At 42.9% G+C, this 25,631-nt stretch overlaps 1 protein-coding gene across 37 annotated transcripts in view; it reads left to right on the plus strand.

Annotated features, from left to right (window-relative positions):
- Nucleotides 1-25,631, plus strand: part of RIMS1 (regulating synaptic membrane exocytosis 1) — a 467,002-nt gene that overhangs the window by 424,601 nt on the left and 16,770 nt on the right. The window contains exon 1 of one of the 37 annotated variants that reach the window (XM_082405010.1): nt 7,170-8,886. The exons of the other annotated variants lie outside the window; for them this stretch is intronic. The gene's annotated coding sequence lies outside the window, so the exon portion shown is untranslated. Of the gene's footprint in view, nt 1-7,169; nt 8,887-25,631 lie in introns of those variants that run through there. 37 annotated transcript variants of the gene reach the window in all.

The following is a 25,631-nucleotide window of genomic DNA, read 5'->3' on the forward strand; positions in this document are numbered from 1 at the left end:
GCTTCCCTGGTGGCGCAGTGGTTGAGAATCTGCCTGCCAATGCAGGGGACACGGGTTCGAGCCCTGGTCTGGGAAGATCCCACATGCCACGGAGCAACTGGGCCCGTGAGCCACAACTACTGAGCCTGCGCGTCTGGAGCCTGTGCTCCGCAACAAGAGAGGCCGCGATGGTGAGAGGCCCGCGCACCGCGATGAAGAGTGGTCCCCACTTGCCGCAACTAGAGAAAGCCCTCACACAGAAACGAAGACTCAACACAGTCATAAATAAATAAATAAAAGAAGGTGAATTTCTTTAAAAAAAAAAGCAAACTGGCAAACCATTAGCGGTTTTTTCCCTTCGTGGCTCACTCTTGTGCAGCCCTAACCTTCACACATCATTCATTGACTCCCCCAAATGCAGCCACTGCCGGTGAGGGAGATGCATTTGCAGGGGGTCACCCCGTTGGGTAACAGCATAGCAAGTTACCAAAGCAGGAGCTGGATCTGCGCAATTCCAGGAACGTAATTTGCCCTTCATAGAAATGAGTGACGTTAGGGTTAGGGTTAGGAAAAAATAGTGCTAATACTGATGATAAGAAGCATAGGCTTCAGAAAATATAATAATTCAACACAATATAATTAAAGACGGTGTCTGATAGGTGAGGTGGATTGATGAAAGTGATGGAGAGATGTTTACAGTTCTGCGGCAACCGTCATTGTCTCAAAAACACTCCACTGAGTGTTTCTAATGCAAAGTAACAGTGTATGTTGGCATGAGAACTGGAAGAAATACTTAGAAGGGGCTGCTGAGATCCCACAATTTCTGATTAGCCAAGGCTGCTTTGCTAAATGCAGGAGAAACTCTTGTTTGCAAAATATTAAACTTACCTAGAGATTATATGGGGACAGATAAAGGAAACATTATTTAAATGTAGTTTCCTGAGATATGAACACAGGAGAAGGGTCCGTTAAGTTTGTGAGGGGAAAGTATAGGTTTTGAAATACTTAAGTTCTAATGAAAGGAAAATGTTAGGATAAAAAGATGGAGAGGGAATGTACTTAATAGAGCTTGATTCTGGAGAAGGCAGGAGGGAACAGTGTCTAATCAGACAAGAGGAGACACCCTTTGCCTTGTGGGAGGAGAGAAGGAGGGAAAAGGTAGATGTGGAGGTTGAGAGGCCCGTGACCTGGTCCATCATGCTTCTGGTACACACCTGCCTGTGTGCTGTCTACATAGATGTGTCTTCAAATAACACGATAACTGCCTCTCAGGATGGATAACCCAGCCTCAGCCATTAATATCAGACCAGATGGTACATCTTCAGTGTAATATGTCACTTAAGGCATTTAAGAAGCCACCTAAGTCAGGATCCCCACCTCCCATTCATCTGTGTTCTGTGAGCCTCGTCTCATTAGAAAACAATTCACCTTATTTTTGTAAATAATGACCTTTCCAAATATTCCCTGGACAGTTAGGGACATCTTCAATGGCCCTCCTTAATATTGAGCGTTTCAAGTAGTAACATAAATGGCCAAGTTTATTAAATTAACATTTAGCACCCATGGAGTCACCAAAACCTTTCGAGGACAAGGAAGTTAATCATTATATTTTGACTTGCATTTCTTCTAATTCATGTGTAAAATAACAAAGGTTACCCATCTAGGTGACAAGAATTTTCCTTCAAGGGTCATGTGAAATACATAATGCTCATGAGACATTAATTACAAAGGCAAAGTACTTCCCAAGGTTGGGTTTCAAATATATGTTCTTGTTCTTTTCTCCCACAGGTACATATCTGAAAAATGATTGTTAAAAATCATGAAAATGACCAAACATAAAAAAAAAATTAGTTTTACCCAACTTTCTGGAAGCATCTTGTATTCTCTGTATTCAGCCTTACATTAGAGACTTTTTTTTTTTTAATTTTATTTATTTATTTATTTTTGGCTGTGTTGGGTCCTCGTTTCTGTGCGAGGGCTTTCTCTAGTTGCAGCAAGCAGGGGCCACTCTTCATCGCGGTGCGCGGGCCTCTCACTATCATGGTCTCTCTTGTTGCGGAGCACAGACTCCAGACGCTCAGGCTCAGTAGTTGTGGCTCACGGGCCCAGTTGCTCCGCGGCATGTGGGGTCTTCCCAGACCAGGGCTCGAACCCGTGTCCCCTGCATTAGCAGGCAGATTCTCAACCACTGCGCCACCAGGGAAGCCCTGAGAGACTTTTAATGTGCAATCATTTTCATGGACTTTTAACAGAAGTTGTATAAAATTTATCAGGTAGGCATGTTAGCTTTAATGGGGGTGACTTGGCGAAAACAGGAAAATCTACACATCAGAGTTTTGTTGACTCTTCAAATTCAAATGTTACAGTCCTTCCAGATTCCTAAGCAGCAGGTTAGTAGTTCCTACTCACTCACTGACCTGCTTTCCTACATTTCACCCCGCCCCTCACCATACCTTCAAAGCAGCAAGTAGCATCTAGCCTTCCTAATATTCTAATTTTTGTCAAATAATGGGTTAGAAACACCCTTCCAATAATCACAATTAATGCTAATTTGAAGTTCCCTTTTGTGTAGGGTTCATTTATGTTATATTTTTTCACCTAGCTTCTGACCCGAGCACTGCCTCTATCTTCCTTATGAAATAGGCTTCCTGTTAACAACTGCTCTCAAGCATATATGGAAATGTTATTAGTCAAAGTCCTTATTTGTGAGAAAACACAGAGGGTTGGCAGTACAATGTTATTCCATGTAAAAATCCATAAATACCAAGTTATTATTAATATAATAGCTACTTGCCTTTTAGGTATCAGATCCTGCCCTAGGTAGTTTACATATATCATTTCTACTTCTTCCAGAAAACCAAGCTGTTTCCTCTTTACACAAGAGAAAACTTAAACAACTTACCAAAAATTATAGCAGTGGTAGTGTTAGGATTTAAATGTAGGTTTGTGTAGTCTTAAGAGGAAAATGTGTGTGTGTGTATGTGTATCTAAAGATAGGAGAAAAGGCAGTGTTTTTTTATGTGTGTACAGTTTTTCTTAGGTACTGAATAAACATTTGACTAAATGGGTTCTAATTACAAATGACTCTATTTTCTGTAAGTGTGAACTTAATAGCATTTATAGTAGATTATGTTTCCTGGCCTTAGAAATCCTCCTCATCAATGGTAGTTTTTTTCAAAATTATTTGGAAACCTTCTATAATTATTCTCAGGATTTGGATCATGAGATCATCTTATAAATGAAAGAAAATTTTAGGGAGGTCTCTTTTGCAGAGTAATAACTTTCTGAGTAGTCTCCTGGTAGGGGCAGTGTATTCGTTTCTTTTTGCTGCTGTAACAAATGACCACAGATTCGTGGCTTAAAACAACAGAAGTATATTATCTTGCAGTTCTGGAGGTCAGAAGTCCAAAATGGGTCAAGGTGTGGGCAGGGCTGGGTTCCTTCTGGAGGCTCCAGGGGAGAATCCACTTCCTTGCCGCCCAGAACCAGAGGGCTGCTGTCACTCCTTCACTCGGAGCCCTCTTCCATCTTCAAAGTCATCATGTCACTTTTACTCTGACCTGCATCTCTCTTCCTCTCCTAAGGACCCTTAGGATTATACTGCCCTCCACCCTGAAGATCCAGGATAAACTCCTTATTTTAAGGTCAGTTGATTAGCAAACAATTCTATCTGCAACCATAATTCCTCCTTGCCAGGTAGTGTAGCATATGTTCTAGAGATTAGGACGCAAACATCTTTTGGGGGATGGGGGAACATTATTCTACTTACCATAGGCATATTTAGATTTTGTAGGGTCTGAAGTTTATGGAAAGCCTTTTTTAAGAAAAAAAATGAGCAAACAAAATTACAGATGCAAAACTGGACACTAAAGCACCTACTTATGTACAATGAGGGGGAAAAAATGACGCCACATACAGACTTTTTAAAAAAGCAAACTGCATAAATATGTCCCAAATTTAACCCACACTAATTTTATCCTCAGTTATGTTATATATCCATATATCAAACAAAACAGCTGCATGATAAAAATGCCTCATTCAAAACTTCCATTTGTTTGGGGTAAATTAAAAATAAATAGGTAGAAACCGTGCCAAAATTATGTCTTCCAAGTTGGGTTTCTAACCAATTTTTTATTCATTTTTATTCGTGTCATTTTTTTTCCCATCAGTTTAATTGTCCAATTCCTCATGTTCTGAGAGAGATGACACAAAGAATATGGAATTTGAGGCCAGAAGACCTTGCCTCACTGGTTTGTTGATTCATTCGTTCAGAATGTATTTATTCAGCATCTACCGTGTGGCAGGCATTGTGCTGAGCTCAGAGAATGCGTCATGAGCAGAATAGATCCCTCAGCATCTTACAGAGTAACAGACAGACAGACAGACACAGAAGGTCATCTCAAGCACGTTAGGTGTTAGGAAGGGTTGTAGGGCCCCGGGAGAGCCCTGCAAGGGGGGCTGACCTGGGCTGGAAGCAGTGAGGTTTCCTCCAGGACCTTCGGGACGAGATGGGTGGTCCAGGCGGGGGGGGGGGGCGGGGGGGGGGGCGGGGCAGAGCAGAGGAAGGAGATTTCAGCAAAAGAAATATTATGGGTAAAGACCTGCCATGGGAAAGCTGATAGGGATTTTGAGGAGGTGAAAGGTCAGGAGCCTATAGTCTAGGGAGAAAGGGAGAGAGTGGTGTGAGACCCTTCCTGAGAGCAGGGTGGGGCCAGGTCCGGCGGGGCCTCGGGACCACGCTTACGAACTTGGTTTCGTCTTAAATGCAGCAGGATACCATGGAAGGGTTTTAAACAAAGATGGGGAATGATCTGATCAGCGGATTGAAAGCTTTTCCTGTTTATTCGGAGCATGGGACCAGGAAGGGGGAAAAGGCAAGAGTAGATGCAAGAATATGAGTTAAGATAAAGGGAAGTATTGGGATTTGAAATAAAAACTTATCAACTAGCTCCTCCTCTTCGAAAGGATTCTGATATATATATGCCTTTTCATTGACAATGACTCCCTCGTTTAAAAAGTTATTCATTAAGCACTATTTAAGACATACAAAAAAGCTAGAAAGCGTATGATTGGTTGCTTTTATGCTGAGAGACGCATCTACACTTGGTTTCTTTGACCAGGTGTTTGCATTTGATTTCTAATTGTATAATGAACACAGTTTCCTTAAATACAGGCATTTGAGGCATCAACGAACTGGTTAAGGGGATAACTGGGGAGTTAGAAAGTTCCTTAAATGGCGCTAGGCCTTCTTTAGCTGATTGTAAAGGTTATCTGATTTAGGACTTGCTGTCGGTGTGGGGAGGAAGCTCGTCATACAGCCCCCCACCCGCCCCGTTCTGGTGAAACTTGCCGGTCACAGGGGCTCCTGGCGCCTCCCCACCAGCTTCCAAGGAAACGCACTTTGTCATCAGGCGTTGACGTCTCCCCTCCAGGCGTCTCCCCTCCTGGTTCCAGCCTGGCTGCTGGCCAACCCCTCTCCCTGCTCCTGCTAATATACCTCAATTCTGGAGCCCCTATTTTTTTTGCCCTAAGATTGCCAGAGGCAGCGTTTATGTTTTCTGTGTGGTCTGTGCATATCTTTAACTTTGTCTCACTCTAGTTTCCCTTGTGATCTAAGTTTCTACTTCTGTTTGCTACATTAGGGCAAGGAAACAGACCATTGGCGTATAGTTCTCGGTTGACGGAAGTATACTTATACCTTTAGAAACAGTCAGGATGGACAGCCGTACAAGAACGTCCACACTGTCAAAGAGGATGAACACCTGAAGGGCACTGTGCTGTGTGTGCATTTGTCACACGCTGTCTGCGGAAAGCTTGTCTTTCATAGTTTACGTCAAGTAAAACCTACGTTATTCTAATTGTTATAAAATACTGATCAGTCGGCTAAGACAAAATTTTCCACATTTTTCAAACATCGGCTAAACCGCATATCTCTCCAGCCTTGAAAAATTAAGTAAGCTTCTCTTTGGCAGCCGTGCAGGTTGGGCTTCCCTGAAAGCGGACCCTGAGACAAAGGTTTGAGTGCAAGTAGTTTACTGAGGTGACCCCAGGGCAACGAGACAGGAAAAGGAAGTCAGTATAAGGTGCGTTATTTAGTAGATGAGTGCCCTAAGCAACTGGGGCTCCATCCCATTGGGATGCTATGGGAGACAGTGTAGACGCGTCTCCCCGAGGGAGAAGAAGCTGACATTTATCCAGCAAGTCCCACTTATCATCAACGGGGCGCTGCTTCCAGGGTCCTCAGCTTCCTGGCACTTTAAGCCTCTTTTCCACGTGGGGGTCCTGCAGCCAGAGCCCCTGCAGAGAGTCACGGGTCCTGCCGGGAGAAGGCATTCTTGCAGACGGGAACAGGGAGGGCCAAGGGGCCGGGGGCAAGGCTCCCACAGCACCTGCTCCTGTGGCTTCTCCCCGGGGTCTCCCCCCAGGGTTGCAGGAAGGTCGCCCGGCCTGTGGGTTCCTGCAGCACCAGCACAGGCAGAGGTGGGCAGCTGTGCCAGCCGCAAGCTCGGTGAGGTCACTTCCCCTGGTCCTGGTTCGCCCAGACATGCAGGTTTGCTCATGGAGGCCCCTCCTCTTCCTCCTCTCTCCATCCCTTCCGTTCCCTGTTGGGGCTCAGGCCTGACTTCACTCTTGACCTTCCGGCTTTGTCCAGAACATTCCACACAGATAAGCCTCCCCCTCTGCCGGCCCCCTCCACATGCCGCCGTGATGCATGCTGAGTTTTCAGTAAGCCTCCTGCCCACCCATTTCCAAACCCCTTTGGTTAGTTTTCTCTGTAGTCCTCATGTTGGCTCTCAGAGGGAACGCATCTTATTAAAGAGATTCTCCAAACAGACATGTTGCACTGTCAAAAGTTGAATGACTTCCTATCATTCCTTTGAGGGCAGCTGCACTTGATCAGAGGGATCAAGGAGGGTCTCATGGCGGGATCTCAGGGGGTCACGCATGGGCTGCCATCCCCACCCCGTTAAGAACATCCAAAGGAAGGAAAATAGCGGCCTGAGGGCTTCCACGCTGGTCATGAAAGACTGCCCACGTGCCATTTTATATGTGAAAGCTCGGTTATAATCTTATACCTCTTCCGTTACTCTGGCCTCAAGATAACTGCTTCGGTTGTGCCGAGAGGTGCCTCCGTCATGCACAAATGTTTCCTCGTGCAAGAGACCCAGGTACACACCTCGGGGCCCGGGAGGCAGATGCACAGAGCCATCAGGCTAGACTCTTGAGTTCCGCGGGCTTCCCTTCTTCCCCATTTCCATCCCTTGTAACTTTAACGACCATCTAAATGAAATTCCAGAATATCACGTGGAACTGTTTTCAGGCAGGGTTAGTTGAATTTAACTTGTTATTGCTCTACTTCTTACATATGTATGTGGACTATGTAATTTATCATCCAGGCTGGAATATCTTTGAGAGTGAAAAGGGAACATTGTTAATAATACACTACAACAGCAGGCATAAACCAGCACTGTCCTGAGTTACCAGCAAGTATGATCACCCGACTACCTCTTACCTATTCATGCTCATTTTGGAAGCGAGGAGGGACCATAGGAAAAAACACGGGGTGAAAAACAAACAAACAAAAACAAAACAAGCAGCTACACATAGTCAATTTCATATTTATTTCTCATAAAATACAATAAACTTACTGCCTACTAAGTAGTGTTAAGATATTATAGGAATTATATAATTGGGGCCACTGTCTGTAACAACAGCATTTTAAAAATGTTTTTGTTCGGTTATTTTTGACAACTTACTCCTCACACCGAAATGGTTCTGCTAAAAAAAAAAAATCATATTTTTCAAATAAAGGTTGTTTCCTACCCCCAAAAAACCAAACATGATGGTGGTAAAATGGTTCTGTTGCTGCCATTTTTCCTTCCTCACGAAAAGGGCTTAAAGAGCCACTTAGGTTTAAAGGATGGGAGGCTTAGTTGGAATTTGCTTCTGTTTGGGGGTTTGGTTTTGCTGGTGGTGGTAGTTTTCCCATATACTAACTGCTACCGAAGTCCAGAGCCCGAGTTCTTCATACTTGTAAAATACAGCCACCCCAGCAATACCGGCCAGTTACGACGAGGGTTAATGCAAATGTGTGTAAAGCACTGAGCATCGGGCCTGGTGTGTAAAAACTGCTCAGCAGAAGTTGGGCCCTTTTCCTTTCCTGCACTTTACCATCTCCCTTGCCCTGGCGCCGTCTCCTGGCAGGCGGTGGGATGCAGAGGAAGAAAAGGAAACCTCCGAGTGCATCTTGAAGGCGATGATTTTGACAGCTTTCGCGTATTACACATGTATTACAAGTGCCAGGCGGGAACAGGGCAAGACATCCATATGGGACCTTCCTCTTGCCCCCGCAAAAGCCCTTTAAACAGGTCTACCCTGGAAATCATCTGGTAGCCCTGAGCTTGACTTCTCCAATATTTCTTACATAACCAGGGAAGCTACACGCTACTTCATAAAGTAAGCAACAGATTTTCATTTCATTTGACTTAAATATGTCTTCATTATATAGTTTGCTTGAAACTTTGTGACTGTGTAGCAGCTTTCCCGTTGTGACTATTTAGCAGTTTTTCAAATTTATGAGATGACGCATGGCAAGTTTACTGAGTGATTTTTCACTTCGTGGTCGTATAATATAATAGGCTCTAGAAAAAACACTCTTGGCAGAAGCCATTTAATCATCCTGTGTGTGTGTGTGAGAAGGAGGGGCGGGGGTGGGGAAGGGGAGACAGAGAGAGAGAGAGACAGAGAGAGAGAGAGAGAGAGAGAGAGAAAGTAAAGCTTCCCAGAGCTCCGATATTCCTTCCCAAGGCAGCACAAGTTACTTAAACGAAGTCAAAGCTTCTTTGGCTTCAGTTTTCCTCTGAGAACAACTTAATGCTGATTCTTCGTTTTTTCAAGATACACAAGGTAAGTGTGTGTTCTGTATATGAATTTACTAAGTCCTAATAGGAGTTTGTTAGTTAATGTATAGCATCTCAGAAAACTAAAACCAAAAGCCAAATTCCTGTTTGTCTGAAGCTTTCAAAAATGTGTGAACAGTTTGCAAACAAAGGTAGTATTATACTTGAGATTACTAACAATTGAATGAAAAAGAAAAAAATGTAAAAATGATATGGCGGGTGAAGTACTTATAGAAGGATGGTGCTACTATAGGTATATGTATAAAATTGTAAGGTCTAAATATGATAAACTTTAAACCTAGGCTTACAGGATTTTAAAGCTGGATTTGAAATTGGGCGGTGCTTCAACTCAAACATACCTCATAGTGTTATCACAAAATTATATTTTTCTTTAAAGCAATTTCATTTGTGTTTAAAACTGCATCAGCTGTTCTGCATGTCACATAACCTTTTACACACAATTAAATACAACTACTTTTATATGGACATTTATTTTTGGAAATTTACAAGTATATTTTCATTACCTTTTGAAATTATAAATCATATAAGGCTCCAAAACTTTTGCCTTTCATGTGTTATAGTCAGGCAAGGACCAGAGAAGTGTAACTTGTTTGTGTGAATAACTTCTGATGACTCTTATCAACTGTGTTATTTAAGATAGTTTGTACTTTTTTTCCTAAGACTACCTATTTATGAAGTTCTTTCTCAGCAGTATTTCTGAGAAACTAATTAAATTCTCAAATAATAAGTATGTTTTAACTATCTTTAGATTAGAAGAAAACATACATATTGAGAATTTAAGGAAATTTCAAAAATAGCCTCATTTTGTGCTTTCAGATAATTCACGTGGAGAATTATAATACGGTAATTTTTTTCCTAATTCATTTTCTTATTCACTCATATGCTGATGTTGCAAAAGGTCTGGCTGAAATTGCAAATGTAGTATTGTCATCATGAGAGCTTGTGTCAAAGCCATTCTGAGAACCCTCTGGAAAAGGGCAGTCTTATTTATATATATTCAAAAACAACGCTGCTCTCCAAAGACTAAGCATATGATCTGTGTGGTAAAATCAACACTTGTAACTTTCTTTCTTCCTTCTTTCTAAAAAAAAAAACAAAACATAAAAAAATCATAATCTGATGGAGGACGCTTGCATATGAAGGGTTTTATACATTAGCAAAGAAAAGTCTTCACCACAGTGCTTGTGTTTTGTTTACATGTTTATTTTATATTCTGAGTAACACTTACATGGAACTAATTCCTAATTTTAGTTCCAATTAACACTTAACTTCAGAAGCAGGGCTCGTCTATGGAAAGAAGGCATAAATATGCTTAGGATGGCTGTAATATATCGTAATTTATATCTTTCCCTCCCCTAATTCCCAACTTAGTTGAAGTCATTTGTCTCAAAAGGAATCTTAACATCTGTTTGGTTTCACGCCATCCTCACCTTTAAGCAACTGAGTGAGACATCCTCTTGTTTCTTATCTCTGCTTATTATTAATGGGCAGCAAGACATTATTTTTCTACCCAAGTAAAAAAGTGTATTTTTTTTTCTTCACACTTTAAACTTGGTGTAAGACCAACAGTACAGAATCAGTGTGGTCTGGAATATTTTTTTATCTGATTGGCTAATTATTAGGAAACACTCTGGGCTTCTATGAAGGTGTGTAGTTAATGCTCTGAGCTTTAGTTTCTAAGATTCAGTCAGCAATTCACTCGGTAAACATTTTTGCAAGAGAGCCGTGTCTCACAAAGCACTCTGACCAGGAGAATGCTGAGGGGAGAGATTCAGATGAAAAATGACCTGTAAATGAAGGATTTTATTAAAAGTCCATCACATTCATCTAAGTGTTTTCATAGAGCAATTCATAGTCAATTACCAATTAACTTCTAGGGAACCCATTAATTCAGGAATCAGAAGAGCAGTGTCACCGCAGCTTAGGCTGGTCTGACCTGGTTGTAGATGGAGATGCTTGAGGCTGAATTAAAGGGCTGGCAGGGGAAGCCGGCAGGGCAGGGGGGTGGGGGTGGGGCGCATCCCAGGTAGGCGGGGCTGTGCAGAGAAGCTTGGAGGCAGGAAATGTTAGCTCGTAAATCAGGAACAGGCTGGAAGCAGCCTGGCTGGAGCAGAAAGTTGCCATCAGGGAATCGAGAGAGGCAAATAAGGCAGAGTTGGTGGGGATAAAACATGGGCACACGGGCCAGTAACATGGGAGCGGGAGACTGACATCTTTATGAAAATTAGTCTGCTGTGGTTGTACAAACCCAACTGAAATGACAAGAATCTCAACATGACGAGACTAATTGAAGCAGGAAGGAAGGAACAGGTAGGGGTGATAGGCAGTAATACTAGCAAAGATAACCACGTTGGATCTTGGAAAAACGGCAGCCCCTTTAGCAGAAACGGGAAATCCGTAGAGAAGACCACTGGGGATCTGTAAACTTCTACCAGTCAGGGTTGAACCGGAGGAGCAGAATCTGTAGGAGACATATATTAAGAGATTTATTACCAGGAATTGGTATATAGTATGTGATCGTGGGGCACATCTGAAATCCACAGGGCAGCCCCAGGAAGGGCAGGGTGGCCGCAGGCCCTGGCTGAAGCTGCAGCCCACACGTGGGGCATCTCCATCAGGGCAGCCTCACTTCTGCTCTCGAAGCCTTTAAATCACCCAGATTATCTGAAATGGTCTCCCTTATACAAGTCAACTGATTATGGACTGTAATCACACCTACGAGATACCTTCACAGCAACACCTACATGTGTGTTTGATTGAATGACCAGGGACTATAGCCTAGCCAAGGTGACAGACACATCATAAAACCAACAGAAAGTTCCAATATGTAATGAACTCCAAGAGGCTGGTAGGATTCCTTAGGTGAAAATGGGCAGAAATATATTGGAAATTCAGAATCGAAATTCAGGAAGGATGCTGAGATTGGAGAAATCACGACAGGAGTTATCCACATAGAGATGATATATCCATGTCAGTCAAGAGAGTTTGGGAGCTCCTCAGAGGAGGCTGGAAACTTCCACATCAAAGATGAATTCTTGGGAGAAACCATTTTTAAGGGGCAGTAGAAAGAAGAGATGACTAAAAGATACAAAAAAAAAAAAAAACAAAAGGTTAGATTAAGAGCTAGGAAGAGAACCATAGTAGCACATGGCCTTGGCTGTCCATCTCTTTGCTATACTTTATCACTAATTTCCCAAGGTTTTCAGTGGGTCAGGGAACACTGTAGTTCCTGATTTCACCTTGTATTGGGGGACCTTACTGCCAGAGATCCAAACAGAATTTGCACTGAGAAAAGGCCAGTGTTTTTTACTGTGAACTTTGAAAGTACAGTTTTGAAATAAGATAAAACATTCCGGATGGCAGGTATTACAGACGTAAAGAATCAGGCGCGTATTCCAGACAATGAAGAATTAGAGGCACAGCTGTTCTGACACTTAGTGGAGAGGCTTTCGGGGGACCCTCACCCCACAGTCCTGAATGCCTTGTGCCTTGCTCATCTGTCCAGCAGTTTCTTTAACCTTCAACGTACAGCTCAGGCATCTCCTCCTCTGTGGGGAAGTTCCTTAACTCACCTCGAAAGGGGTGTTAACTCTGTCCTTTGTCCTGTCACTCACGTGGGCATAATTACACTTCTTATCCTGCTGAATCAGAATTGCTGGTATGTCTTCCTCCCCCCACCAGATGGCAAGCTCCTTTCAATTTTGAGTCCACAGTCCGATAAGGATGCCATTTAAGTGTTAACGTATATTTGGGAAATGAAGGGTGGCCGGGTACGCACGTGTATGAGAGAACAGTGTGTAGAAGGCAGACAGTTCGTGGAAGGAGAAACTTTGAGAGTTCCGGGGTTTAAAGAGCCAAATTAAAGAGAAGAAGAGAAGGGAAATTGAAAGGCAGGGGTGCTGCAAAGGTGAGGGAGGGGTACCATGGTCCACGGAAGAGGAGGATGAGGGGGTTGGCAGAGATCAGGATGGAGTCGGAAGACAGGAAGGATGGGAGAAATCTGTCTTCCCAGGAAAATGAAAGCCAAGTGGATGTGAGGGAAAATGTGCCTTCTTCTAACTAAGAAGAGGGCATTTTTCCTGATGTGAAAAACTTGAAATTTTTAAGCTCTATTTGTCAATTTAACTTTGATCTAAAACAGTTAAAGAGTTTGTAACAATGAAAGCTCCTAGTTCTTTCCTTTGTTCTTTTCTTTGTCTTTTCCTCTGTGTGTGTGTGATCTGAGGGTCTAGTAGTTCTTACACATTTTGTTTAATTGACATTTCACCTGCGTTTCCCCCCAGCCATATGCTCTCCTAGTGTTGGTTACAAATCCTAGTAAGTCAAAACATGGTTTCCTCATCAACAAATTGAGAACATTTTGCAAATAGTGGAATTCTTTGTGAATATAATTATTATGCTCTAGGTTGCAAGAAAACCAGAAAAATGGCTTTCCATATCAACATTGTATTGCAGTGCCCTTGGAGGAAAATATAAAGGTTTAAGAGAAGTATCTCGTTCAACAATTGAAATTGCTGGTCTCTATTACCACGGTATTTAACTTTTACAAAATCAGACGTCATTTCTCATCAGAATTGTTTGTTTATTCGCGAGATAATTGTCTTCACCGCTGCCTTCCAAAGTTTCATCTTTTTCAATTTTTTTTGTTTTTGCCTTTAACTTAGCAAAAAGTAGATGAAGTTTTCAAATCTATGAAAGTGGTGTTTTTCTCAGATTGATTTAGAACTTGACTGCTTATTCTCTTTCAAAAAATGTGAATTTACTTGTTTGCAGAGCAATACAGCTGAAATCAACTTACCAAGCATTTGGCGTACCAGGGACATGCAGTACTTCTCTCTTTTTGTACTTCTTTAGGGGTAATTTCAAGAAGCATTATTGAGAGCCTTTTACTATAGTATTTCAGAATTAGATTTGCAAACAAAATCCTCTCAGAACTGCAAAACTGAGAGCCATCTCTCTGGACCTTGTCTAATCTGCAGTGATTGGGTTCCTGTTCACTATATACGGCTGCACCCAGGTGGCACCACCTGTTAGGTAACAATTTATTGTAGCACAGATGCTCGAGTCTCTGGAGGTTGGACTTGGCCTGTTAAAGGGTGAATAAATGGAGTGTGACAGTGTCTGCTCTTTCTGAAACAAACAATCCACTCATTGTCTCACTGCTTTCATGATGAGACTTTTTTTTTCTCTACAAAATGGGAATTGAAGTTTTATCTACAGTAAAGGCCAGCCAGAGAGAGTTTGCAGCAGAAGATTCAGGCTCTAATCTTCACTGTGGCATTAGAAGCTGTGTGACCACCAGCTGAGGATTACTTACCGTACCTTGGGTTCTTTGAACAAAGAGTTTAGATGAGATCACTTATTTTTAAAGTTCTGGTGCTAAGTTTCAGGTCTATTCTGTTCTAAAATGGACCAGTTTAATCCACCTATCGTACCCATTTCAGGATTTCAGCTCCGTGTTTATTTTTAGTATTCTTTTAATCCTCATATCTGTGGACTGAAAATAAATATTGACAATATGAAATTATTTTACTGCTTTCATATCACATAAGCCTCAAGACATATTAAGAAAAGTACTTAATATTCTTATAAATTTACCTCTGCTCTAGTGAAAAAATGTCAGGTTTGTTTTCAGTTACATCAGGGTGTTTTCCTTCTGGAAAAGAGTTATAGCTCTACAATCTTGGCCATGTCTATCTGCTCCCGCCTGTTGAGGTGTAATGTCTCAGTCGAGTTGAGCTACTATAACAAAAATACCGTAGACTGAGTGGCTTGTAAACAACAGAAACTTACTTCTCACAGCTCTGGAGGCTGGAAGTCCAAGGTCAGGGCACCAGCACGGTCTGCTTCCTGGTTCATAGATGGCCATCTTTTTGCTGTAACCTCCCATGGTAGAAGGAGCAATCAGGCATTTTGGGGTCTCTGTTGTAAGGGCGCTGACCCCATTCATGAGGGCTGCACCTTCATGACCTAATCCCCCCCAAAAAGCCCCATCTTCAAGTCCCACCACACTGTAGGTTTCAATATATGAATTGGGGAGTTGGGAGACACTTTCAGTCTACATATGCAGCTAAACCAAAATCAAACGTTTTTGTCGTTACCACCTAATGCTTCTCTAACTCCTTCAACTATCAGGACTGTCATTATTTTACAATCAAGTTAAGGACCATGCTTTGAGAATAACAAGCAATATCAGGAAAAATGAGAGGCAGATAGGAATTGACTTTGTTAAGGATGTCAAATTAGTATCAATAATATGTGCATAACTCCTATCCCTCATTTGGTTAACATTTTCACTCAACGCTTAGATGTCTGCTTAGGCACATTTGTTATTTGCCCACAGAATTTTTTTTTTAAGATTTATTTTTTATTTTTTTATTTTTATTCTTATTTTTTTATTCTTGGCTGCATCAGGTCTTATTTGCGGCGCGCGGGCTTCTCTCTAATGGTGGCGCACAGGCTCCAGAACACGTGGGCTCTGCAGTTTGCGGCTCGCAGGCTTTCTAGTGGAGGCGCACGAGCTCAGTAGTTGTGGCACACAGGCTCTCTAGTTGAGGTGCACAGGCTCGGTAGTTGCGGCACACGGGCCTAGTTGCTCCGTGGCATGTGGGATCTTAGTTCCCTGACCAGGGATCAAACCCTCATCCCCTGCATTGCAAGGTGGATTCTTTACCACTGGACCACCAGGGAAGTCCCACCCACAGAATCTTTAAATACTGCTTGACATAGTTCAGTTAACTCCTTATATGCCTTAAGAGATAGGCAACACCATAGTGTAGATTGGTGAGCCTTGGTCACCAGTTTCCCATCATCAGCACACATTTTAGGCTTTTATCCTATTGTATATTTCAAGTTCTTGTTCACCTAATTTTCTAAAGATGGATGGTAGAAGGGTGAAAATTAAAGACCCCAAATTTTTAATATTCTGATTTACCAATTTTTCTATCCAACAAGCATTTTCGTTTTATTTCCTAAGGGTTTTCTCTTGCTCTTTGGATGTGCAACTTTATGTTTTATTTAACACTTGTACTTTTTTTAATTGAACTGTAGTTGATTTACAGTGTTGTGTTAATTTCTGCTGTACAGCAAAGTGATTCGGTTATACATGTATATTATACATTCTTCTCCATGTTCTTTTCCATTATGGTTTATCACAGGCTATTGAATACAGGTCCCTGTGCTGTACAGTAGGACCTTGCTGTTTATCCATCCTATATGTAATAGTTTGCATCTGCTAACCCCAAACTCCCACTCCATCCCTCCCCCACCCCCCCTCCCCCTTGGCAACCACAAGTCTGTTCTCTACGTCTGTGAGTCTGTTTCTGTTTTGTAGATAGGTTCATTTGTGTCGTATTTTAGATTCCACACATAAGTGATATCATATGGTATTTATTTAACATATTTTAACCACAGTCAGTAGAGGAGCCGCCAGCCAGCCAGCAGGTTCTCAAACGGCCCACGTTGACCCTTTTGTACATAAGCGATGTCCCCGTCACTCACGGACTCTCCATCACTGGGGCACAGCCAGCCCCCAAATTACTCCCAAGACCTGTGTGGCCAGGCCTCCAATTACCACCGTTTACTTAACTTGCCCGTTTTGCCGCTTGTTTCGTTCATCCTCTGAGGCATGGTTTGATCTCCGTGCCAGCCTGAAATGAAATTGTCAGAGCGCTTTGCTTTACAGAGACCAGCTGCTCCAAGTCCACCGTGCTGATGGCCACCCTCGCTCCTGTGGTCGTTTTTGCCCCGGGAAAATTGGTCTCTCTTCTCTGTCTCCCTCTGCCCTCTCCCACTGAATAATTCACTCTCCTCTTTCCACTCAGAATCTGAAATTGTTCTCTTGAATCAACTTAACTCCTTCTATGCCTACTAGTAATCTTGATATATTTTACCTCCTCTTAAAGCATAAATTACCTTTCTGATCACTCAGTAAATAGATATAACTACTTTTTAAAAATTTTTTATTCCCATCCTCTAGAACAGGTGTTAGAAATTAAGCTGATGAACTAATTTGTACAGTCAGATATAGTTAGTAAACAGAAATCCAAATAAACCTCCAATTATGATATAACAAACTGAAGTGGAACATTTCCAGATGATAATATTTGGGGAGATTACAGCCACCTTCAGCAGTTCTTACTTTCTCCAAGTGATTTTGCTTCCTCTGCAATGGCACACGCAATCTCCAATGTTTGTATGCAGATCTCCGTGGTAGTGGGATAAGGTCTGGGTAGGATAGGGCAGTGAGTACGGGTAGTTTTATAGCTAAGTTACCACCTGTGTGAGATTTCTGCAGCGTTTTCTGCCTGCTGACCCCCTGGAAGTTTGCCAGTGAACATGTTTGTAATCTTTGCTACTGAATTGAAAGTATCCCATGAACCAATGAAGTTCTGAATGTCCTTATTAATAAAATGGAAACTGGATTATTTTTAAAAGCTACCAATAGGAAAGAGGCCTCTCTGACAACCTGTGTTTCTTACCTCTTAATTTTATAAATGCAAAAGAAAAGAGATGGCTGTTAGCGCCTCTGAATTAACTTTCTCCTGAAAATTTTGGAGTTAAAAAAAAGACCACAATTTCCAATTTTATAGCTTCAAAAAGATTGATCCCAGTGCCTCAGTTTTCTTTGGATTCTCTGCTTAATCAAATCTTGGCAAATAATGCTTTCACATACTATTAAAACTCCGTAGAGAAATACCCAAGTATATGAGGATCATAAACCAGACATCACAGTATGTGCCAGCACACCCCGTTTTATTCTGCGAAGTGTAAATTCTGCTGCCCTGCTCTTACGCCACCCGTTTCCGTGAGGAATGTTCTCTCTGGGTCTATAGTGTCCCAACATTGTGGAGATCACCAACCAGGGAGACAGAGCGGCGAGTCTTCAGAGAGACGCACACCCAGTGATTACTATCTGTTGTGATGCACATCTCCTCCTTACTTCCCCCCTCCCAAGTTTCCTGAACTGATAGGATGGAAAACCTTGAAAGAGAACAGGATGTTGTGACTCCCACAGACCTCCCCTGGGGGTTTATCATCAAAATTTATCGGAAGTGTTCCAGAGTCTGATCAAAACTCTGTATAAAAATACCCAGCAGATTTTTTTCTAATGATAATCCTTCAAGTGAATCAAAGAAAGGTTTCCCTTGTATTATGAAGCGTGAGACAGTTTTATCCATGAGAGACTCTAGGCTTGGGCCTGATCAAGAAACAGAAGCCCACATACCCTATGTCACTTAAAAGTTATAAACCAAGCTAACAAAGTGCTCAATAAAAGGTCTTTTAGTTTCCTACCTTGACAAAAAGATCTTTGTAATGACCAAGGAGGTCAAGTTTCAATTTAGAATTCCGACTGTGCAGAGTTCTGTGCTTGGCCGTGGCTCATCTCCTGCTGGGACCCCCACCCGCCCCCTTCTGTTCCCACCCGTTGGCCCTGCCCTGCCCCCACCTGGACATTGGGGCATCCACATTGGTGGTGCTGTCATCCTTAGGAGGCTGGACCCCAGAAAGATACATGGGCTGGCCCCGGATGTGGGCTCGGGGCCATCTGGGTAGGAAATTCTAGGCTCCCAAGGATCTGGAGGCTTAGTGTAGAAGGGGGCACGTGGGCAGGTGGGTGGGCACATCCTCTTGATCCCCGAGGAGGGAAAGGCTCGATCCCCTGTGAAGGACCAGGGCCATAGCAGGGACTGAGCAGGGCCCTGGAAAGCACAAATGGAGGATTTAAGGGTTCTACTGAGATGATCTTTTCTTAGTGCCTAGAATATCATAGGTTGTACTTAACTGTACGGACTAACTCATTCTGTAATTTGATCTTTGTCAAATTTTGTTTGATATGCAGACCCTTTATATCCATCCCATCTGTTAGGAAATCACGGCTCAGGTCGCTGTGATAAATGTGCGTAACTAAAAAGGTGGGAGGGAACCACAGATTCCTCTTCGCGTGAACTTTGCCTTCAAGAGCTAGTTAAACCCATTTTATTCTGTCCCGTCTCTCTGGACAGTATTCATTCCTTCCTTTCAGTAATTGTCTTGTAAGTTGTTCTAAGTTTATATGTCCCTCCCTCTGTACAGAGGTGCACAGACACATGTGCTGCCTAACTTTCCGCTGTGGATTGGGAAGGTCGTAAGCCTGAACACAATTAATTCCTGCTCTGTGGCCGGTTCAAGGTACACTGAGTCCCCGAATAAGATGCTACCCAATTGCCCCATCACCCACTATTTAGGGTGCCTGATGCTCTGACCTTGAGGTTCAACATGGGGCCCTCTCCGTCATTGGTGACTGGTTACATAGGACAAGTTTCCCCGAGATCAGCTGCACCCCTGGCTCAGACTCTCTCAAGAATTCCAACCTGTCTCTTTAAGTTGCCCTGCTGGGTCTCTGAAATTCCTGAACAGAATCTCAAATGTGCCCACGTAGCTCGTATTTCAAATCAGACTATCCGGATGTTGATGAAAATCCATCCAGTTGGTTGGAAGGAATGTGGTGAGAAGCAGAGAACCTACTCTGTTTTATACAATATAGAAAAAAATTGACTCATGTCCTTTGTGATCTCAAACTCTCTTTTCTGCCCATAATAACTAGTGCAGTAAGGTCATTGCCACACAATAATTAGGAACTTCGTTTGTGCATATTTGTTTCAGAATATTAAGCTACTAGGAAAGGACCCCTCTATGTGGTGTATCCTGCAGGGTACCTGACACAATGATGATATTAACGTTATTTATTGCTAGATTCTCCCCCTCTAACCCCACATTCTCTGAAACAACACAGAGAAGAAAATTTTCTACTAACTCTGTTGTTAGGAGAGGAGCCTTATTTGTCTGAATAGGAGACTGTCAAGGGTCGATTCAGTAACTCAAGTCTCAGATCTAAAGTTAGAGAATTGAACATACTCTTCACAAAACTACTATTTTATCTTTGTTTAAATCCACACTGATTTTATTTAGAATACTATGTACTATGGTACAGGGTAGGCTGCTGTAACAAGACACCTACAAATAGAGTGGTTTAATCAAGACCCTCACGTAATAGTGCAGGTGGACCATCCCATCTGGGGCTGGCCCAGGCTCTGCCAGATTCAACACATGCTCCCATACTGAGGTTCAAAGTGGCTGCTGCAGCTCCTACCATCATATCCCCATTGAGAGGGGAGAGGGGAAGGGAAATGTGGCCACGCCTTAGCTGGGAGGATGGGGGAAGTTCTATCACTGGAGAAAAGGGTAAGGATGGATACTTGGGGCATGAATAGTCTCTGTGACATGTTGCCACTTACTTATGCTTCATTCTAAAGAGCATTTTGAGTTAAATATGTGAAAGATACAGAAAGCTGTGCTTTGAGTTGAACACGGGGAATTAGAGTCATTCAGCTTGGAGACCTAGTCTATGCAGAATACCTTGAGGTCTTACAGTGTAAGAGTGGTAACTTCAATAGTGCTGGGCACCGACCCTAGAGCTTTACCTGATCGTCTCATTTACTGCCCAAGACAATCCCCCCATTTCATAGAGGAGGAAAGGGAGGCACCGAGAGACTAAGTAAGCCGCCTGCAGGCTCAGAACTAATACGGGGTGGGGCTGGGACCTGAATCCAGATGGTCTGACTCCAGAGCTGCCCCTCAAACCATTTCCAATCCAGCCAATGTGGAGTGTACTAGGCTGCCTTTGGAAACTGGAAGAGAGGAAAGATTCCCTAAATAGTAATACTTTGAGTTTAAACATTTTTTTTTTTTAAAGAGAAAACCTGAAACATGCAATAAAACATTTGCTTTTTGGTAGGTTTCAGCCTGAAGTATTGTTTTATTTTTACAGTCAGGATGGCAGATAGTTAAGGAGCTATTCTAGGTTTACACTCAATAAGTGAAATCCAGCTTCAATTAAGGTGTTAATTTAGAACAAAGAAGAGTTAAAAAAAATAGATTTGATCTAAATGTGATATATTTTACTCCTGGGCAAATAAATCTGAGGCTTTATTTTCTAAGCATTAAATTGGTTTTTTTTGTTTGGTTTGGTTTGGTTTGGTTGTGGGGTTTTTTTGTCTAGGAGGACTTTTACTGTATTTGCTCCTCCTTTTTTTTAAATTTTTATTTTATATTGGAGTATAGTTGATTTCTGTTGTGTTATTTCAGGTGTACAGCAAATTGATTCAGTTATATGTATACATATATCTATTCTGTTTCAGATTCTTTTCCCATTTAGGTTGTTATAGAATATTGAGTAGAGTTCCCTGTGCTATACTGTAGGTCCTTGTTGGTTATCTATTTTATATACAGTAGTGTGTACAGGTCCATCCCAACCTCCTAATTTATCACTCCCCTGCCTTTCCCCTTTGGTAACATAAGTTTGCTTTCTATGTCTGTGGGTCTATTTCTGTTTCGTATATAAGTTCATTTGTATCGTTTTTTTAGATTCCACGCTTAAGTGATACCATATGATATTTGTCTTTCTCTGTCTGACTTACTTCACTTAATATGATCATCTCTAGGTCCGTCCGTGTTGCTGCAAATGGCATTATTTCATTCTCTTTTATGGCTGAGTAGTATTCCATTGTATATATGTGCCACGTCTGCTTTATCCATTCATCTGTCGATGGACATTTAGATTGTTTCCATGTCTTGGCTATTGTACATAGCTCTGCGATGAACATAGGGGTGCATGTATCTTTCTAAATTACAGTTTTATCTGAATATATGCCCAGGAGTGGGATTGCTGGATCATATGGTAGCTCTATTTTTTGTTTTTTAAGGAACCTCCATACTGTTCTCCATAGGGGCTGTACCAATTTACCTTCCCACCAACAGTGCAAGAGGGTTCCCTTTTCTCCACATCCTCTCCAGCATTTATTGTTTGTAGACTTTTTGAGGATGGCCATTCTGACTGGTGTGAGGTGGTACCTCATGGTAGTTTTGATTTGCATTTCTCTAATAACTAGTGATGTTGAGCACCTTTTCAGGTGCTTTTTGGCCATCTGTATGTATCCTTTGGAGAAATATCTATTTAGATCTTCTGCCCATTTTTTGGTTGGGTTGTTTGTTTGATATTGAGCTGCATGACCTGTTGGTATATTTTGGAGATTAATCCCTCGTCAGTCGCAAATAAATTTGAGGACTTATTTTCTGAACATTGAGTTGTTAATAAACAATTTAGGCATATCCATGTAATACTTCAGACCAGGGGTCTCCAGTCCCCGGGCCACGGACCAGTACCGGTCTGCGGCCTGTTAGGAACTGGGCCGCACGGCAGGAGGTGAGCGGTGGGTGAGGGAACGAAGCTTCATCTGCCTCTCCCCATCGCTCCCCATCGCTGGCATTACTGCCTGAACCCCAGCCTCGTTCCCGTCCACACCCCGCCCCAGTCCATGGAAAAATTGTCTTCCATGAAACTGGTCCCTGGTGCCAAAAAGGTCAGGGACCGCTGCTTCAGATCACTTTTTAATCAAGACAAGCTGCAATAAGTCCATCCCAGTATTGGGGGCTTAATTTCGCCCTCAGACAAATTAGGTGATTATTTATCCCCAGGGGCTTTAACTTGTATTTAAATCATCACGTTTATTAAACAAGAAGATGACCTTATACAGTATCCACTCCCTAGATGTATTGGTTTGCTCGGGCTGCATAACGAAATACCACAGACTGGGTGGTTCAAATGACAGAAATTTATACTCTCACGGTTCTAGGGGCTGGACGTCCAAGGTCAAGGTGCGGTTTCCTCTGAGGCCTCTCTCCTCAGCTTGCAGGTGGCCGTCGTCTTGCTGCCTTTTGGCATCGTGGCCTCTCTGTGCGTCCTGGTCTCCTCTCCTTGTAAGGACACCAGTCACATGCGATTAGGGCCTCCTTAGGGGGCTGATTTTAACTTAATCACCTCTTTGAGGGTCCTATCTCCAAACACAGTCGTACTGTAAGGAACTGAGGGTCAGGACTTCAAACTATGAATTGGGGGCAGGGGGTGGGGAGTGGGGACGCAGTTCGGTCCAGGCCACGGACACACTTCGGGAAGATGGAGGCTGTGAAATCAAGCGGTTTGCAGCAGCGAGGTGTCCAGCATATGAATGCCCCTCCCTGACGCTTCTGGCCAGAACAGGTTGTGGGGCAGGTGGTGTGTTTCTGTGACTGGCCACCTCTTTACCTAAATATTTGGGGGGCAGCCTTATTAAGTTTAATATGCAGATTATTTAAAAGCCCATCTTGGACTCGGTCTTGCTCACGTTTTCACCAGCTGGGCAAGAGGAAAGGCTGAGGTCGCAGTAGCAAACGTTTTGCTGGAAAGCTCAGTACGGTGAGTGGACTGAGCTGGTCTGACGGCAGGTGTTCTGGGCGCTCAGAACGATGCGGGCTTCTCACCAGAGAACAGCTGTGAGCCACAGCTGGGCTGGAAAGCAAAGGTCAGGGATCAGCACGGACCAGCCCCTTTTCTAAAGCCGTATCTGCAGAGAACTTAAGGTGCGTGGCAGCACAGGAAACACCTTGCCTCTTTCGGGTTATGGGAATGGAATAAGAGAGCTTGGCTACATCCCTGGAAAAGACTGGAAGAATTCTGAAAATATCATCAAGGACACTTATTCCATCCATCTCGCAAAAAGACTCTGAACGATCCTACTTTTAGCTTTTCGAGCACTGTGTATCTTTCATTATAAACCTCTTCGGAAAATGGGAAGAGGAAAGAGAAACAGTAGACGTTATGGCTTGTAGGATTAAACTGGAGAATGAATGAGGGAAACCATAAAAGTCCAAGAACCGTCATGCGATGTTCTAAAAATATTCTTCAGACCTATGAAACTTTTACAAGTTGTACTTACCTTGCATGGGATGAAGTATAATCAAGAACCTTGGCCCAGCACAAAAGGAACATTTTTGTTTGTTTGTTTAAAAATTACCCAAAAACCCTACTATGGCACTGTTGGAACCGACTGCCTAATAAAACTTTCCGACTATGTGGTCACCACGACGCTGAAAGCATCTGACACCAACAGAATTGCTGGGTCTTTTCTTGTAAAGAATGGTCTCTGGAGACCTGTGTTGTGTTGTACATAATACAAAGTACACACAACTGTGTGTGGTTAATGTTGGCACTGGGAGGACCAAGACTTTGAGGTCAATAAGAATCAATACTAATATAACATCAATACTAATATAACAGCCTCCCCAATGGTACCAAACCATGCATCCTGAAAGCATCACGTCGGAGGCCACTTGAGGGCTTCCCGGGCTGCACCCACCACTCACTGAACTCGGGTCAACCTGGACATGCATCCATCTCAAGGGGCGGTGCTCCCCATCACCTCAGGACCTTTACATATGCTGCTCTCTTGGCCTGAAATATAAATCCCCCTTCACCATCGGCGTGGAGTTAAAATTTCCTTTGAAAATCCCTTGGATTCCAACCTGCGGTGTCTCAGGGAGTCCAATCCTGTCAGTTGGATTGCTTTGCTGTTGCTTTGTTTGCACAGCTGATGAAGTAGTTGGTTTGTGTTTAGGCGGCCGATCTTAGAGCTCATTATAAACTCTGGAATTCTCCTCAGGAACTGAAATAAAGTGAAGGAAGAGAATGTCTGCATTTCTCACCTCCTGATTCTGCTAGGTTACGTGCTCATTCAGTGGCAGAGCAAGCCGCAGACCCCCCCTCACTGTTTAAGCTGTTCTCTCTCTTGCCCTCTCCTCCTCTCTCTGCATTATTGAGTTTACGTAAGGTAAATACTTAAAGCCAAATAGATATAAAATAAGTCCTCCGTGTTGCACTTACACTGAATCACAATTAAACATGTACTTGCCAGTCTCTCCTGCGAGGCCACGAGCTGCTTGGAATCAGGGCATCTTTCCTTTCCACGTTTATATACACAGCACTGGCCTGAAGCACTCAGGAAACAGTTCCTTGAATCAGTCAATAAAGGAGTGAATGAACAAGACGTATCAGATTATCCACAACAACTTTTCTGTTAAAAATAACTGAACTTTGTCACTGTACGTATAAAAAAGTAAATCTTATCGCTGATCTCAGTTGTTACTTTCAGGGTCACCAAAAGGTTGCACTTACTCTGTAGGTTTCTCTGTGTGACTTGACAGGACATTATTACTTTTATCTTTTGGACTCCAACTGTTTAATCCATTAGGTGATATTCTTTTACTGATTTTTCCAGTTAATGGATGGAATTGACTATTCGTTTGGCATTTGAGACTGCTCTGACTGAAAGATGATTTATCGGACATGATCTGTCTCTATCCACCTCTCCAACCAATAATATTAGACCCGGAACTGTTGTGTTTCATCCTGTGCATTTGTCGATTCCCCTCTGCGTAGAAACAAGCTCTGATATCACACGTCTTAAAAAATAGACCACCTGCTCTCATCCTGTGTGACTCTCCAGATACTGTCTCTCAATGACTGCAAACCTTTTGGAAACGGTCCAGGCGCCGTTCTGCAGCCTCACCTCTCGCCCTCTCTTCTGATTGATGGTTCCCCTCAGGCCCCCAGGCCCCCTCGAAATCAGTGATACCCATGGAGGCAGGCACTGTCATCGTGTCTGTGTGCCTGCTCCGTACTAAAATTCTAAGTAGTAATCGAGCCTTAATTATTTTACTTCCTGGAACACTTTACTCTTCTGATTTGTGCACCGCGACACTTTACCTCTTTCTCTCCGAACCTTAAAAGGTCTTCCCTTGGAGACCCCTTAGCAGCCTTGATTTTCTTCTGGACCTTTAAATGTGGATATACCCCGGGCTCCGCTGCGGTGCCCCCCT

This window comes from Balaenoptera borealis (assembly GCF_965194805.1).
Source record: "Balaenoptera borealis genome assembly, chromosome: 9".
Taxonomy (NCBI): domain Eukaryota; kingdom Metazoa; phylum Chordata; class Mammalia; order Artiodactyla; family Balaenopteridae; genus Balaenoptera; species Balaenoptera borealis.